Genomic DNA, 19,005 nt, shown 5'->3' with positions numbered 1-19,005 from the left:
CGGCGGCCTCGCGGCAGCCTCCGGCACGGTCTCCCCGGACCCTGCCGGGCCGGGCCGGCGGGGTGAGGAGAAGCAGTGGAGCAGGGAGCAGAAGCGCCAGGGGCAGTGGTCGCTGCGCGGCGGCGGCGGCGGCGGCGGCGGCTCCCCTGGAGGCCGGGGATGTGGGAGAGGCGGTGGCAGCAGCGGCGGAGGCGGCGCTGCGGACCCGGGGGAAACTGCTGGCTGACAGGACACCCGGGAGAGACGTGAGGGAGCCGCCGCTGCCGCCTCTTACACCCGAGCGGAGCTGGGCTCGAGAGGGCGACCCTGTGCTCCCCTGGCCCGCGGGCCAGCCGGCGCGAGGCGGAGGCGGGAAGCCGGGCTCGGCCCGGCCAGGCTCCGGGCGGCGGCGGCCGCGGAGCAGCAGCCTCGGCGCGACGTGGAGGGCTGGAGGCGGCGGCGATGCACTAGGCCTCTCTCTGGGGCGGCTGCCCGGGACCGCAGGTAGGTGTCGGGCCAGTCCCCCGCTGCCCACTGCGCTCCGGGGCCCTAGCTCACCCCGACCTATGCCGAGAGAGGGACCGAGACCCCACCCCCTCTGTCTCCTTCTTGGCCCGAAGCGGACATAGTTTCGGTCACAAGTGACCGGCGCCGAAGCTTCCATTCTCCTCTCCGCTACCTTCTTTTCCTTGTCACTCTCCCTTTGGGATCCCGGCCCACTGCTCTGCTCTTCTGCTGTCGGCGGCCGCTGACGCCGGTCTCATCCCTCGCCGGGATCCCGGCTCTGGAACTTCCATCACTCCTTTTGGATCCTGACCCCAAACTTTTCTTGTCTTCTTCCAGCCGGGCCCTTAACCCCTTTTGGAGTCTTTTGGGATAATTTTTATTAAATATTTTTTCAATTTCCCCCCCAGCTCTGGGAAAAACTAACCTCAAGAATAACTCGGTATTTTGCAGTTAGGCAATTTAAGCTCGCAATAATTGGTTCAGTAGTTTTCTTCCGTTGTGCTTCCTTCTATATCTGCATGATACAAAGGTAGGCCATCCCTGCCCTCCCCTTGTCGTTTGGGAACTTTTGCCTGACCATTATAATTAGCTACTGCTCTGCCCATGTGTTGAGTTCAGGATGGTATTTTTAGAATTTTGGCCGACCAGAGTTGCAAAAAAAATTTTTTTTTGTTTTAAATTCTCTTTTAGCCAGCTTTATTTATTTATTTGTATTTTATAGGGGCTCCACTTTTGAAGAATTGTTTGAAGCCAATTGTTCTAATTGGCTCTACTTCTGACTTGTCAAACCCAGGGCAGTCTTAAAAGTAAATGCTTACTTAGCAAACGATATCATATTAAATTATTTGTAGTATACAGATAATCATATTGTTATAAATTTAGCTGTAGATCTTGATGAACCTTCACTTTTATTAATTTGATGGGGAGTTCTAATTGGGAAAGCACAAGTACCTTGAGAGCCTAATTGATTACTGAGCAGTTATGATAGAACAGATGGGATTTGTTTGACTCTATTTGTACTACAGTCAGAGTCTGATTTCCTAGAAATGGGTATTGGTGGTTCATAGTGATCATCATTGTTCCTGATAAGCTTAGACAGATCAATATATGTAATTGATAATTTTGTTTTTTGGTAGATGTTTGCAATTTTATTGTTATTTGGCTATTTTAAAATCATGTTCTGGTAATTTTAGAATTATTACATTACCAGTCTGTTCACCATAAAACTGTAAAGACTGCTTTGTTATTGATATTCATATATCTTGTTCCTGTAGAAGTATTGTTACTACTGCGTTTGACTTTCTGAAATGTTTTTCATTGTTTTTGAAATTGTCACTGGTAAGATTATTCAGTTTAAAGGAAAAGATGATTAAATTTGCGTATAATTGTTTTCTTGAAAAATTAAAATTTATTTCTGGATAAAATCATTAAATTTTTATGTCAGAATTGAAGTCAAATCTTATATAACCCATGAAATGGCAAACTGCAGAATTTGTTTTAATTACACTCCTTTTTCTATCAATAAAAGTTGATTAAAATTCCTTTTTTCTGCTCTTAGCTTTTTCTTCTTTTTTCCTTTTTGGTCCTGGTGTTTATTCCAGGGCCTCACACCTGGTAGGCAAGTGCTTATAACTTTTTAAAAACAGCTTTTTTTTTTTTGAGTTATAATTAATAACATACCATAAATACCCTCGTGTAAAATGTGATTCAGTGGGTTTTAGCATATTTACTGAGTTCTCTGACCAGTACCATAATAGAATTTTAAAAGATTTTCATCACCCCAAAAAGCCTTGTACCCATTAGCAATTACTCCCCATTCTCCCATATTACCTGCAGCTCTAGGCAATCACTAATCTGCTTTTTATCTCAATATTTGCCTAATGTGGGCCTTTCATACAAATGGCATTAACTCAAAATTTCTTGAAAAGTTATGCTTTTAAAATCAATTTACTTGTTTTATTTATTTGGGTCAGGTAATAAACAACTGGTCACCCAATATTTAAAGGGATATTGTAAACAACAGATATATTGTTTGGTTAACATAAGTACAAAATATGGAGAAAGAAAAAAGCACCAATGGCTTCCGTGACCTGAAGAGTTAGTTGTGTCCACCAGGGCTAAGCCAAAGTTAGAGGAGGAGTTTTGCCACTGAATATTAGGATATCAAGTTGGAAAAAGACCTTAAAAGTTAATCGACTTCTTCCTGCTTACTTCACAAATGGTTGGCAGGGACCATATTAGGAAATCTAAAAGGTAGAAGCTTGAATCTCTAGGATGCCTGGCTTAAGAACTGCAATGTGGCCCGGTAAAACAAGAAATGGGGAGTGTGGTTGGGTGCGTTGGTTGTTAGAATTGTTTAGATTCTCATGTGTATTTGACATTTTGCTAGCAGAGCTTGGAAAGAACTTGGACATTCTTCCAACTTTGAGGACAAGGGGGTGACTGAAGTATCTCTGTAAATGAATTGCTTTACCTAAGCACAGCAAATATATTATTTAGATAGCTTCTTGTATTGTTAACATTTTTAAAATCCAAATTTTAAAAAGAACTATTTTCTAAAAGTTGTAATTAACAAATGATTGTAGTCTTCCTTTTTCAAAGATCCAGAGCCCTAACATGGTTCTCCAAGGGCAGTTTAGCCTTCCAAGGGACTTTTGACAGTGTGTGGGGACATTTTTGGTTGTTAGAACTGAGGAGGGTACTGTTGGCATGTAGCCAGGGGTGTTGCTAGCTATTGTACACTAGTAATAAAGACATACCCCATCCACACAACAAAGAATTATCTGACTCAAAATGTCAATAGTACTATTATAAATCTGTTGTTCCTATGATTCTGGTAAAGACTGGAGATGGTGTTCATGACCCTCACCTGGTAGAAAAATACTCTCCACTTAACACTTGAAATTTTCTAGCAACTCTGCTGGGAGGGAAAAGTAAAAGGAAGTCTATTAATGACATAAAGAATATATATATTCTTTACTTTGTAGTTGTCTTCAAATCTGAAGATAAATCCTTTTCCCTCCCTTAATATGCAGCTTTATATTACACAGATTTGAATTACATTTATAGTTTTGAATTATTGGTTATCGTTGCATAGATTTTTAAAATTTGAAATAAACATGGTGTATCTTTAGCCAGAGTGTTTCCCCCCACCCGTGCACTTGCAGCTTCAACTGCCAAGAAAGAAGTTAGTTAAGTGTTCTGATTAATTAATATATGTATGCTTGTACATATATGTTATGAATATCCAGAAAAGTTCACAGTTTATACTCAAATCTCATCTTATTTTCCCATTAGGCAATTGGCATTTTGTGCTTAACATTTTGAGTTCATTTGATTAAAATACATAAAGTTAATCTCTTATAGTTTTGATTCTTATTTAATTTTTGTGTGTGTGTGTGTGTGTGTGTGTTGCTGGGGATTGATCCCAGGGCCTTGTGCATGTGAGGCAAGCACTTTACCAACTGAGTTATATCCCCAGCCCCCCTATTTAATGTTTTTAACAAGTTAGTGGTGAAAAATGATCGCCAGTTGGGACCATTTTTGCTACTTAGTATCCATTTGACCTTAGAGAAATCACAATCTTTCTGATCCATGGTTTCTCATCTGTAAAATAATGGTAGTAATGATTCTTGTATTACAAGGTTATTATAAGAATTAAATGAGTTAATGTGTATTAAGATGCTATGTCAACTATAATAACTACATAAGTGTTAGTTAATTGTTTCAGAAGTATCAAATTAGAAAGCAATATAGAAGTTGCCAAAGATGGGAATTGAGAAATAGCAAGGCCGAGAACCATGACTGATGACAGGCCCTAAGAAGAAGAGAAATACTAAGTATATATTTCCATCTATCTATAATAAATTTATAGAAGAATTAGTATATCACCATATACAAATACAAATTGACTTAATACAAGTACAAACCGACTTCCTTCAGTAGCCCTTGAGATTTTCATTCTTACAGTATAATAACTAATTAATATAATGGTGAAATTAAGTTATCAAGAAAGGGTTACCTTGGCTGGGCATGGTGGTGCACACCTGTAATCCCAGCAACTCAGGAGGCTGAGGCAGGAAGACTACAAGTTCAAAGCCAGCCTCAGCAATTTAGCAAGCCTTTGAGCAATTTAGAGAGACCCTGCTCAAAACTTAACAAAAGAGCTGGGGATTTGGTGCTGTGGTTAAGCACCTCTGGATTCATTCCCCAGTACCAAAAAAAAGTGTGTGTGGGGGGGGCAGGGGGTTAACTTGTTTCAAAATATGTATTTGAGAAAACATTTTCATGTTTTTGAAATAAGTATTTTATCAGATTTTCTTTTGGGAATTGACTTTTTTACAAAAAAAAAAAAATTAGACTTTCCAAAAGTAAGCTATAGTTATTTGGATTACTTAACTTTTTTGAGAATAATTCCTTTTGTCTGCATTTAGTATGCATAACTTCTTTTGCATTTGAAGGGTTATTTTATAGCCAGTGATAATTGTTCCTTAAATGGGAGGGCTTAACTGAAGAAATAGGGGTTTTAAGCCTACTCATCATTTGTAAAATTCTCATCCTGTTCTAGGTTTGTTTCTTTTTCTATTATTTTCAACATCTCTTTATGTAGAGAGTTACTTTGGTTTTTCTATATATCCAGTAGTCCATTGTTGTGCTTAGCATTTTGAGTTCATTTGATTAAAATACATAAAGTTAATCTCTTATAAAGTTTTGTTAGCTGGTCAACTTTCCTTAATCATACAAAAGTAAGGTATGGAAGTAGATGAAGCTCTAACTAGTCAGTATGATTTTTCAGGGGGTAGCTTGAAGGTTATTAGCAGTAATATTCAGAGTAAGCCATGTGGTAGTATTAGTAAGAATTTTTATTAATACAATGGACTTTAAAAATTGAATTTTAGTAAATAGAATTAAATTTTCATAGCAAAAAAATAATTATGTGAATTTGGATAATTTTGCATTCAAACAGTTGACTTTTTTAACTCAAAGGACACTTAAGGAGTAGGTGTTTGCGTATGAATATTATGGTGATGCATGATATTTTATGAATTTCTTTTATAGAGTGAATGATTTTGAAATCATAAAAATTATGTCAAGAAAGTTCATGCCCTAGACATCTTTATTTACTTATTTGCAATTTGATTAAACTGAAGAACAGGAGGCGGATTGTAAAGGGAGTTTATGCCAGAGATTTTAGACCTGATGAGAGTAACTTAAACAAATGTGAATTTTAGAGAAAGTGACTTTGAAGTTGAGGGAGATTAGGATCAAGAAAGAACTTTTGGTACAAGACTCTCACAACAGTAATCTTCAAATAAAATCCTTAATTGTAGTAGTGGCAATTGGAATGGAGATTTAAGGGAAGGATTTGTGGTATGTTTGGAGGTAGAATCCATAGGCCAATCTGACTTGGTATAGAAATTGAAGAATATGAAGATGTGAGGGAGTCACATTGGCTCTATGGTTCCTAGTTTGGGAAATACATAGATGGTGTTGCTGTTAATTAAGTTAGAGAAGATATCAAATTTTGGCAGCTGGAGAAGGTGAATAAAGATGGCAGATAATGAGTTTTAAGTTTTGTATATCCTGAATTTTAGGTATTTATGAAACATGTAAAGGTGCCCAGTATATGCAGTTATAAATTGGAATGTGGGACACCGAAGAGATTATGACTGGAGAAACATCTGAAATTTTAGTTTTCTCCCTCTCCTCTAACATTGAGTTCGGTTTTTTTTTTTTTTTTTTTTTTTGTGTGTGTGTGTGTGTGTGTGTGTGTGTGTTTTGCTGGGAATTGAACTCATTACCCTGTGCATATAAGGCAAGCACTCTACCAACTGAGCTATATCCTCAGTTCAAGTTCAGTTTTAATGTATCTTTCACCTAGATGATTGCAAATTTCCTATCTGGTCTTCTAGTCTTGGTACATCTTCTGTGCTATTGTCAGTGGCCTTTATAAAGGGTAAATCTGATTATATCATTCCTCTGCTTAAATTATTTGTAACTTTCATCATCCTGATGAAATACATATTCCTTATTCCTTTAACAGATTTATAAATTCCTTTAAGTTCTTTTTCCAAATTACCTTTCTAGCCTTGATGACTCACCACAACTTATCCCATCCTCCACCAATATAATTTTCTCAGGCATATTGAATTATTTGTGGTTTCTGATAACATGTTTTGTTATGGTTTGGATCTTAAATGTTCCCCAAGAGAACTCATATGTTGAAGGTTTCATCCTCAGCTGATGGAGCTATTGGGAGGTGGTGGAAAATTTAGAAGTTGAGGCCTAGTCGGAGAAGTAGGTCATTGGGGATGAGCCCTTGAAAGAAAGCTATGTTGGGACCCTGACTCCTTATCTTTCTCTTTGCTTCCTGGCTGCCATGAAGTTAGCAGCTTTACTTCACCATGAGTGTCCTGCCATGATGTTTTTCCTCACCACAGACCCAAAGCAATGGGGCCAAGTGGTCATGGGCTGAAACTATGAGCCAAAATACACCCACTGCCTCCCTCTCTTTGTGAATTTCCTCCTTTGAAAAGTAGAGGCCATTTGTTCCAGAGTATTCTCCACATTCTGAATTGATCTCTTTCCTTACAGTTAGATTCTGTGAGACATTTCTGGCAAGACTGCCACAAAGATGATGTGTGTCCCTCCTACTGTATTATAATATGTATCAACAGGCACTTCATATCAGGCTGCCCCTGTATTGGTAATGCACACTTAGTCATTTGGTAAAGGTGGAGCCTGACAATTCTGTATTGTTTAATAAATAAATAATAGGGTGATGCTTAATGGTGATGTAGATATTCTGTGCCCTAACCTTATTTTCTTTTTGGTAATGCTGGAGATTGAACACAGGGCCTTTGAATCTGCTAGGGAAGCGCACTACTGTTGAACTGTGTTCTTAGGCCTCAACAGCTTTTTAATCAATGGTTTTGGCATACACTAGTGGTCCTTGCTTAAATAAAGTGCTACCTTGGAGGATTACAAATGGTTGTTTTCTAACTTTTCCATCCTTCTACATTTATTGCCTTTATTGACTTTTGAGAGCTTTGAGGTCAGATTAGATGAAAATTGAATATAGGCCATTGAGTTTAGAAATCAGGCCATTACCAACCTTTTTCTGAACCAGGCCTGAAGATGGAAGACATTGCTAAGGAGATAGAGAAAATAAAGGTTTACTAATGAAGGGGATGAAGAATTTTCACTGAAGGAAGTAGGGTTCAAGGAAAGAGGTTTAATTTGATAGTTTTTGTTGTTGTTGTTATTTGTTTGGTTGATGACGATATTGAAGATAGGAGAGTCAGGGAATAATTAATAGAATAAGGTCCCAGATGAAATGGGAAGATGTGAGATTAAGAACAGCCAGTTAACTCTGAAAAGAGTAGATACCTATATTCTGCTTCAAAGGAGTTTTGTATAGATGAGAATTAGGTATATTTGGATATGAGGAGGGTCATCTGAAAAACTCTTTTAAACAGTTACTTTTGAGCATAGAATTGATGGAGGTTGGCTAGGGAACACAAAGAAGGTGGTAAAAATGTTACATATACTGTGGGGAATGGGAAAGGGAAATGTTTCAAGATAAGTGAAAGGATTGGAAGAGAGTCTGTTGAAGTAATTGACCATGGGATTCAGGCTAATAAGTAGAGAAGTTAGTAAGGCAGAAGTGAGCTAAGACCCAAATAAGAGAGGATTGCAGAGGTAATGCCAAAATAATTGATGAACATTGTTACTTTTTTCTTAAAACTAACATTTATTTCTATTCTTGAGCCACTTACTGATTTAATGCAGATGCGTCTAGCTATTTTGCTTTATTTTTCCTAAAATGAAAATTCCTTGAAAGCATTATATTTATCCTTACTTAGCATTTATTGAGTACTTAGATTATTTGAAGACCTTGCCCATAAGAGATCGGGTATAAAACATATATAATTAATAAAGATAGACTGTTAACACTAGATTATTTCTGTTTTGAAAGGAAGAAAGGTAGAGCGGTTCCCAAACTGTATAAATCCAAATGTTGTTCTATCTTTGTGAATATATTAATACATGATTTCTTTTATCAATTATTTTCAAAGCAGAACAGAGTATAGATTTTAACTTTATTTTTGTGTAGACATTTTAATAACTGTCTAATGGTTTATATATTTGAAATGTATTTATTCTTCACTAACTGGATGAGTGATTTTACTTGTTAATCTTTGACCAGGATACCAAAAACACAATACCAGTGTGAATCTGGCTTACTTTGATTTACAGAAATTTCACAAGTAATATATCAATGCTATTTTTGTTTTTCACTGAAATTTTTACACGCTAGACACAGTTAGACCTGGTGACCCTGAATTCCTGAATTTCAGTGACTCATATAAAGCTATGTTATAAGTTTCTAATGAGTACTGGGAAAAAATACTTTTATTTTGAATAATACTTAGATTTTGAAACTAAATGTTATTTAATGAGGATATTTGTGATTTTTATCCCTGATAAGGATGTCATGTAAAATAGTACTTATTTTATAGGTCATTTAAAATATTTAAATCTAATATTATAAATGGTTATAATTTTTATTTTTCTAGCCAACATTAGCTCTTACTGTTCCTTGTTACTGCCAGATCAAAAGTAAATAAGCAACTTCAGGAAGCAAATGCATTCAGTTTCTGACAAGATTCAGGGTCTCTTAAATGTCCCATGGAGATGTAAGGAAAAAGCAAAATAGATTACTAAAACTTTGTTCTTATTTTCTGGGTTCCTTTAGCTTTGTACATACTTCTTTAATGCTCAAGATGAGTATACAAATACTTATATAAATGACAGCCTGAATTAGTTTGTATTTCTTGAAAGTTCAGATTGATTGTTATGTTTAAATTTTTAATTCATTATTTTTCTTTTATTTTACTTTTAAAATATTTTTTTAGTTATAGATGGACACAATACCTTTATTTAATTTATTTATTTTTATGTGGTGCTGAGGATCAAACCCCATGCTTCACTCATGTGAGGCACACGCTCTACCACTGAGCCAAGACCCCAGCCCTTTACTTTTTAAGTATTTTTTATTTGTTCTAATTAGTTATGTATGACTATAGAATGCATTTTTGCTATATCATACATATATGGAGTATAACTTTTCATTCATCTGGTTGTACATGATGTAAAGTTATGTAAGCATATATGCACATAGGATAATAATATCTGATTCATTCTACTATCATTCCTACTCCCGTGCTCCCTCCCCTCCCTTTACTCCCCTCTATCCAAATTACCTCTATTCTTCCTTCCCTCCTTATTGTGAATTTGCATCTGCACATCAGTTAGCTTCATTACTGAGCTCATTGTGAGCAATAATATATGATATGCAATTAAAACATTTTTAAGTACTTTAAAATTATGATTATTAAATTTTGTCAAGTGATAAATCCTAAATAGTGTTTAGAAGTATACTGTTATTTATGTCTAGGTTGTATGAAAGAAACTTAACTATGCCATTTACCAGAGATTGGCTCTTAAAATTCTAAAAATATAGAAATGTTCTTAGAATATGAGATATTGGAAGTCTTTTGTAGGCAAACAGCAAGAAACCAAACAGACAGGTGAGATCAAAGAGTTTTTTTTTGTATGATAAAAACAAGACAACAAACAAACAAAAACCCTCCTGCTTTTTATCAAATTGACCTTTGATAAAAAATTTTTTTGCATATATTAGTTCCTTCTAATTTGGGGAAGTCAGGTTTGCCGTATTTTGTTTGCTTTTATTATTAATGTAGTTAAGTACTGATTTTTCTTTTTTATTAAATTTAAATTAAAAATCATATTTAAATAAGTTTTCTTTGTCCAGCTCCAATGTAAAAAAACTTCCCACTTTGTCTCCATTATCTCATTACAAACAGACATGTTATAAATGATTATTTATAAGTCAATTTGGAATTCAGAATGTTTTCGGTTGAAAGCACTAAGATGATGGCCCGTAGTAGCTCTTTTATCCCACATTCTAGATGAATAATTATCCCTTTGCTAAGAAAGTATAGTAAGTTACACTGATGAAAAAATATAGTACCCTTTTTCTTAAAAAGAGTTTTTTTCAGTAGTATAAGTCTTATAAAATGCTTTATCACAGTTAGATATTAATTCTTCCTGTCATTTAATAGAAGACATAAGTAGTATGCTAGTATAGTTATGTTACTATAGTAAGGTTAGGTTAGTGATATTAGTAATTGATCTGATAAGGAGGGGAAGAAGGAAAAAGAACTAGGTGTCTAATGAGTGGAAGGCAATAGTGAAATAATTTAGATTTTTTTAATTGGAGAAGCCATGTGGTACAGAAACAGGAGTGGAATTTTGAATCAGAAAATCTGAATTCAAATCCTATCTTTATAACTATCTAATTAAGTGTTCTGAAGCCAAGTTAGTCTTCAGTCTATTTCTTCATCTATTTGATGTAGATCATTGAGTCACTCATGGTCATTCAGAAATGCTTTTCTTCCAAGATTGTTTTGAAGACCAACAAACCAATCTGAATGGAATCGAGAGATTATGAACTATATAGTGTTTAGTGTAATTCTTACTCTTGTTTTTATGGTGCTCCCTTCTCTATCATCCTTCTTTCTTTCACTGATAAAGTATTTTCACTGCACTCTTGATTATAACTTCAGAGGACATTAGAATTAGTCATGGGATTGAAGCAATCTCCAGTTTTACCCAAGTTCCAACTGGTCTTCCCTGCCTGCTTATGCAATAGATGAGGGCACTGGGCATAGGACTAGGATGAAGCAACTAGCTCTTCTAGGTCAGTTTGCTTATTTTCTCACTGTCGCCTGACAAAAGTCCTTTGTTTCTCTAGATGGAGCACAAAGCTAAAGTGCCTTGTAGTCCCTAGGCTTGGTATTCTTTTTTTTTTTTCCTCTACCTTTCCTTTTCTGGCTTTATCATCACTTTTCAGTACCCCTGCCACCATCCCCAGCCACATTCCTTGCCACAGGTGCAGGCACTGTTCTATGCTTTTCTTATAGTAAATTGTGTCTGCACATACTGATTTGCTGCTTCCCATTTTCCTTTTTCTTCCATTTCAGGACTAGGACTAAACAAACAAACTTAAAAAAAGCCGGGGGTGGGGGGTGGGGGCGGCGCACACCAAAAAAGGCAGCTCAGGATCCTAAAGATAAAATTGATTTTAAAAGTTTGGCATAGTCCAAATGTTAATCCTAGATGTTTGTAATAATAATAGTAATTGCAATTGTTTGTTGTCTAATATGTGCTAAATATTATGCCATGAGCTTACTTAAGTTTTTTCATTTAACTCTTACAACATTCCTATGAGAAAGATGTTGCTGGTGTTCCATTATACAAATGAGGAAACTGAGACATGTGAAGGTTTAAAAGTTTTCAAAAGTCATACAACTAATAAATGACAGAGATTTAACTACCTATAGATAGTATTCCTAAGCAGTATATTATATTATGCTTTAAGAAAGCATAGAATAAAATTTTAGAAATACAAGTAATGTTATACCAACAAAAATATATTTTAGACATAGGTTTTATTTTATTTTGAAAATATGTAGACTTACATGAGACATTATTATTGGCTTCTGTGTCCTTACCTCATTTCTATAGTATTTATTCATTTGTTCATTCTGTGAACATTCATGCAGTTCATTGAATGCTTAGACTCTGTTGGCTGTAGTATAGGACAGTAAACGATGTTAATTATTAAGTTTACAATATATTGGGGGAAATGGGGAACAAGCAGATAAATAAATTACTTTTAATTTGAGAAAGTACTATAAGATTTATAAACTATAATGCTTGTGATAGAAAATAGTGTGGGGGGTGTTTTGGGTTGTGGGGAATGAAGGGAGAGAAATGCTTAGAAATAGTAGTAAGGAAAGACTGGTTCTAGGCAGAGCTATAACCATTGTCAACATTTTATTGTATATTTTTCTGTATATTGTATTGTTATAATTTTTTTTTTTTTTTGCAAAATGAAATTGTACTATGTGTTCTGTTTTATTATGTTATGGTTGAGTCTCTTGAACAATGGCTGAACATTGTATTTTAATTTCCTCACCTTATATTCTAGTCCAGCCTCTGTAGTCTGGCTTTCATAACTAGAGTTGACATTGTTTTCTGATACGACTGATAACTTCCTAATTGCCAAATTTGAAGGAGGTTTTTCTTTCCTTATTATTTTATTTGCACATTCTGGGTGGATATTTCTCTCCTGCTTTTCCTCCCACTCTTATGAATGTTTCTTCTATTACAAACTTTTTTTTTTTTTTTTTTTTTTGGTGCTGGGGATTGAACCCTGGGCCTTTTACATGCTGTGCATATGTTTGCTCTACCACTGAGCTACATCCCTCCAACAACACAGATTTTTATCTATCCCCCACCCCCTTTCTCTCTTTTTTGCAGTACTGGGGTTTGATGGGGCTTTCTACATGCTAGGCAAGCATTCCAACACTAAGCTACCTCTCCAGTCCTTTATGTATCTTTCTTTCATTTCTTTCTTCAGAAATGTTGTTGGAGTCTTTTTAGGTTCTGTATTTGGTCCTATTCTCTTATTAATACACTCCCAGAATGATGTACTTGGCACCAAAATTTTAAAGTATATAATGACTTACCACAATCTTGTAGATAAAGTCCAAACTTATTTGTAAGGTATTACCCAGTTTAAGCTTAACCTTCACAAATATTTGCTCTAAGGATTCATATCAGCATGTCCAGTCAGTCCATATGTCCACCCACAAAGGGAGTAAGAGTGGTATCCTTCATTTAGTTCATCCTTGTGATGTAACATAGTATCCATGAGTAGTTAAGTGGGCTTACAGATTTTGTTATCTAGTTTTAACTAAAGGGAAAACTTGAATGAAAGGTATTACTAATAATAGAAGTGCAAGTAAATAAAGTGCAAAGCTAGGTTTTCTTCCTACCTATAGGCTTCAGTAGCTATATGTGTTAGTTCTTAATAGTTGTCTAATTTTGCTGTGTGGTTGGACTTTTTAAAAACATTTTTTAGTTATTGATGGACACAATATCTTTATTTTATTTAATTATTTTTATGTGGTGCTGAGGATCAAACCCAGTGCCTCACATGTGTAGGCAAGCGCTCTACCACTGAGCCAAAGTGGTAGAGCCCTAGATTTGTTTTTTAGCAGCAATAAAAAATGTTCTGAGGGCTGGAGTTGTGGCTCAGTGGTAGAATGCTCACGCATGCGAGGCCCTGGGTTCGATCCTCAGCACCACATAAAAATAAATAAATAAAATAAAGGTATTGTGTCCAACTACAACTAAAAAGTATTTTTTAAAAAAGTTCCAAATTTTCTGATCTTTTGAGAGACAACATGTGAACTAACAATAGAATTTAGCCAAAGAAATGGGTAAACAAAGAACAGTGCACTTACTCTGTTCCTTCCAAGCATTTTATGTTTTATTTACTTTTTTAAGAAATAGGATCTCACTATGTTGTCGAGGCTTTCCCCAAACTCCTGAGCTCAGGTGATCCTCCCATCTCAGTCTCTCCATACTTGGAGAGTTGTGTGCCATTATGCCCAGTTTAATTTAAACAATGAGTGAGAAAATAGTTAATTTTCTAAAGGCACTATGCTGTGAATGTATTTTGAAAATGGATGTTTGGAAATAATCATTATGTGATTTTGTTCCTAAAAATATGAACTTTTAAAAATAAAACAAACAAAATTTTCCAATCTATTAAAAATCCTCCAGATGATGGGTTTAGAAATTGTAATCAGTGATGGGCTGGGGTTTTAGCTCAGTGGTAGAGTTCACCTCGCACTGTGGGACACTGGTTTTGATCCTCAGCACCACATAAAAATAAAATAAAGCTATTGTGTCCATCTACAACTAAAAAAAATTTAAAAAAAAAAAGAAATTGTTAGCAGTGATGTGGTGTTGTATTTTTTCCATTTGGTTTCATATACATGTCTGATACTCTTTTTACCTACAGCAGGCTTTAAACCCAGGCATTAAAATAAATGGAACTGAGAACCATATATTTGAATCACTTTTGTAAAGTATGAAGATTTTTGACACTAATGGCATAGCAGGTCACACTGTTCTCAATTAAAATGAGAATAGAAAGATTTTATACATTAACTAATAAAAACATTTTTAAAAGTCCTCTTTCTCATCTTTTCGATTTACATTTAACTTAGTTTTATATTGTACATAATGTAATAACATAGTGGTACCCTGTATAATATATAAATGTATTTGCTTAAGGTTTTTAAGCTGATGAGTATATGATCAAAATGTTTTTAGACTGCTGATACAGATAATCAGCATTTCAAGTTCAAAGGAAGGCTAGTTCTCTGTAGGTGAGAAAAACAAAAAGATTCATGGTAGAGGTAGGTATAAGGCTGAAGCTAATGTGTAGTTTAATATTAGTGCTTTTTATATATTATCTCTGATTAACAAAGTAATTCACTTTCATAGGAGAACATTTGAAAAATTTAGGAAAGCATAGGCTAGCAAAAATTTAAAATGCCTTTAGTTCTGTCCTTTGAACTCAAATACTATTAATATTGTTGTTAATACCCTACAGTGTTTTTGAAAGTATGTATATGTATTAAGTTAGAAAATTGGGATCATACTTTATTAATTTGAAAATTTTCTTCTTAACAAGTACATCATAAACATTTTTATGTAATTAAATACCCTGCAATTCTATTTAAAATTTTAAAATTATATTTAAACACGTTTAAACATGCAAAATATATGAATACACAAAAAACAAAAACCACCTTAATATTATCTATAGTAAACCAAAGGCAAGTCTGACATGGAATGATTTTATTCAAGCAAAGGGTAAGGTACCTGCTATGAATTTAGAGCAAAAACTTTCATTTTTAAAGTTACAATAAAGCAGAATTAGGTAACCAAGACTTGTTCAAAGAGGAAAACAAGTACAGGGATTGATTTACTGGGTGAGAAAGGCAGGTAAAATTCAGCTAAAAACCCACTGGCCCAAGGTCAGCCAATTCCTTTCCTATGGGAGTAGTTAAATTCCTAGATGCCCTTAACCACTCCTTTCCTTTACTCTTCTCCTTACATGAGGCTATGTTGGAAGTCCCCTATGAGGTTCACACTCTCTATATATTAGGTAGCAGATTTCCCTTCTGTTCTCTTATAACAGCTTATTTTAAAAAAGATAGCCTGAGGCAATTAACAAATTAAGCATAAGCAGCCTCTACCAATTCATTAATGCACACACTACTCAGGCTTTTTGCACCAAGTAATGCCTACGTATAGCCAAGACTAGCAGTTATCAACAGTACTAGAAACCCCTGGATCTGTCTTGTTAACCATTCTTATTTAAAAGTTTGTTTCAGATTTTTCACTCTTAAAAGTAATTTTGGGATTATTTTGGTTAATATTTTCAAATATGGGGTACATTTGTTAAGCTATAAAATCTAGAAATGAAACAATTTAAAATGACTTTTAAAGGGAGAAGAGGTATTAGGAAGATGATATAAACATTCTAGGACAAGTCATCTAGGATAGCATGATAAATTAGAAGGACAATTAGACCATCCTGTCTAAAGTAGAGATTATCCACAGATAATAGGAAATAAACCTAAAAAGGAAGATGAGTAATAGATTGTAAAAACTGCAAATACCAGCTTACAAAGTTTGAGATTTGTCTGGGAGGCAATAAATAATCATTAAAGATTTTTGAGGGGGCTGGGGATGTGGCTCAAGCAGTAGTGCGTTCACCTGGCATGCGTGCGGCCCGGGTTCGATCCTCAGCACCACATACAAACAAAGCTGTTGTGTCCGCCGATAACTAAAAAATAAATATTAAAAGATTTTCTCTCTCTCTCTCTCTCTCTAAAAAAAAAAAAAAAAAAAAAAAAAAAAAAAAGATTTTTGAGGGACTGGAAACATAGCTCAGTGGTAGACAGTTTGCCTAGTCTACACAAGGTTGTGGGTTCAGTCTGCAGCACTGCAAAATTATTTAGACTGGGAGCAGAGACACCAGTTAGGATACTATAGTACGACAGAAGCATGGTAGATTTTAAAGTAGGTTACTCCTTATGATACATAGGAGGAGGGAAATGATTAGTTAATATATCTGTAATATTAATCACTCTAGTAAGATGTTTTGTGTAGATTGAAAATAGTAGACAAAAAAAAAAAAGAAAAAAAGACTTTGCCTATAATAAATAATCTCATGGAAAATCCAGAGTTGACTATAAGTAGTTTTGTATTGATATTCTTTGTAAACAGTAACTTTTACAATGTAGAAGTAAGTGAAGAAATTTTTGCATACTATTTGGGTAATGCCTGTGATAAATCTTAGCTATTTTTTAAAATCAGACTTTCATCAGGAATTCCAATTTCTATATGTAGTATTATTATTCCGCAACATAAAAATTTGATAGGACTCTGTTGTTAATTTTTTCTACATTTGAAGTTGTATATCATGCCATCTTGAGGTAGATTAAAACAATTATAAATGGAACATGTTTTTGTTATATTTTGTACTATTTAATATTTGACAAACGTGTAAAATACCTTTTCCCTCAAATTTCACTGAAAAATTTCAAACCTATAGAAAAGCGAAAGCATAGGATGTGCAATATTCATATACATTTCACTTAGACTTTTAAACATTTGTCATGTTTGCTTTATCTGTGTGTACTTTTGCTGAATTGTTTAAAAGTAAGTTGCAGATAATGACATCACCCTCACTCTAAAATCCTTCATTAATCTTGTGCTAAGCATAAGGACATTTCCTGTCGTCTCAACACCATTAATACTCTAAAAAGAATTTCAAAATATCTAACGTCCAGTCCATATTCAAGATTTTCCAGTTATCCCAAGAATGGATTAAAGCTAGTTTGTTCTTTTTGAACCAGGATTCAGTCAAAGCTAACAAATTAGCTTTGTCTTGTTATTTTAACCTAGAAGAACTGCCTGCTTTATTAAAATGATTGACATGCCCGTTTTTTATAGAATGCCTTATATTTTCAGTTTGATTGTTTCCTCTATGTTGTGGGTTAATCCTTTTTCTCTCATTCCTGTAAACAGGAAGGTTGGTCTAAAGCTGGAAGCTCTGTAACCTGGGGTTCACAGATTCCATGTCTTCTGCATTTTCTTAGCAGACTGTTTATATAGTCAGAGTGAATGGTTGATTATTTTCTTGCATTGAAAGTACTGAGGTAGATATGCAAGGAAGTCTGAGAAACATAATTTTTTAGCAATCTAGAGCAAAGTTAAGAGTAGTTGAGGGGCTGGGGTTGTGGCTTAGTGGTAGAACGCTTTCCTAGCACAATGAAACACTGGGTTCAATCCTCAGCATCACATAAAAATAATAAAATAAAGGTATTATGTCAGTCTACAACTAAAAATTTTTTTAAATGCAAAAACAAAAAAAAAAGTAGATGAGCTATTTGTCATGTGCTGTACCTGACTTGTATCTACTTCTTATTTCCTACTTTTTTCTATTCACCAGATATTCAAACTTGGCCTGCCCACCCTCCCTCCCTTCCCTCCCTCCCTCCCCTCCCTTCCCTCCCTCCCCCCCTCCCTCCCTCCCCTCCCTTCCCTCCCTCCCCCCTCCCTCCCCTCCCTTCCCTCCCTCCCTTCCTTCCGCCCCCCCTCCTTTCCTTCTTCCTTCCCTCCCTCCCTCCCTCCCCTCCCTGTCTTCCTTCCCTCCTTCCTTCCTTCCTTGTTAAAGCACATTATATTTCTGGGCCTTGCTATACCAATCTCTAGTATGAGAGAACTTAGATTCTAAGTGATCTCTAAACATTTCATAGAAAATAATAAAATAATACAGTGTCTTCACTATCCAGTTGCAGTATTGCTTCATTTATAGTCTGACTCTCTGTTCTATATTTTGTTGTTTTGCCCTACAAGTTCTTTCAGAACTTATTTTAAAAAGTAAACATAATTTTGTGTAGATAAAACATGAGTTTACATATTCATTTTGGTTTCTTCATACAATTGTAAGCTCCTTGAAGAATGCTACCTCTTTTCCTTTATAATTTAATTACTAATGATTTTATAATCATTATATTACTTTATGGCAGTCACATAGTAAAAGTAATTATAATGGTAATTACCAACATCTGTGAACACTAACTTTGAGGCATGTATTATTTTAATATTTTTATTTTTTGCTGTGCTGGGGATTGAACCCAGGGCTTTGTGCATGCAAGACAAGCACTCTACCAACTGAGCTATATTCCCAGCCCCCTTTAAGTGCTTTTTATACACCCATTCCCACATTTCTTATTTATTTATTTATTGTGGTGCTGGGAATTGAACCCAGGGCCTTGTACTTGAGAGGCAAGCACTCTACCAACTTAGGCGTATCACCAGCCCCCCATTCCCATATTTCTTGACAAGATGTTTATGAGATGGAATCTTTTCCCCCTCCATTTCACAGATGAGGCAAGGCACACAAGGGTTAAGTCAAATTTCTCCTGGTTTTCCTGTTGGTGAATGATATGAACCCAAGTAGGCAGACTTCAAAAACTTAGGCACTGAGCTAGG

General features: G+C 35.4%; 1 protein-coding gene across 1 annotated transcript in view; it reads left to right on the top strand.

Annotated features, from left to right (window-relative positions):
• Positions 1 to 393: 393 nt before the first annotated feature.
• The window catches only part of Vps54 (VPS54 subunit of GARP complex), an 87,233-nt gene continuing 68,621 nt past the window's right edge, over positions 394 to 19,005 (top strand). Inside the window, exon 1 of the mRNA XM_076832503.2 lies at positions 394 to 483. The gene's annotated coding sequence lies outside the window, so the exon portion shown is untranslated. The remainder of the gene's footprint in view (positions 484 to 19,005) is intronic.

The sequence above is a fragment of the Callospermophilus lateralis genome, chromosome 14 (assembly GCF_048772815.1).
Source record: "Callospermophilus lateralis isolate mCalLat2 chromosome 14, mCalLat2.hap1, whole genome shotgun sequence".
Classification (NCBI taxonomy): Eukaryota; Metazoa; Chordata; class Mammalia; order Rodentia; family Sciuridae; genus Callospermophilus; species Callospermophilus lateralis.
The sequence above is the reverse complement of the archived record's forward strand: the minus strand, read 5'-3'. Positions and strand labels throughout refer to the sequence as shown.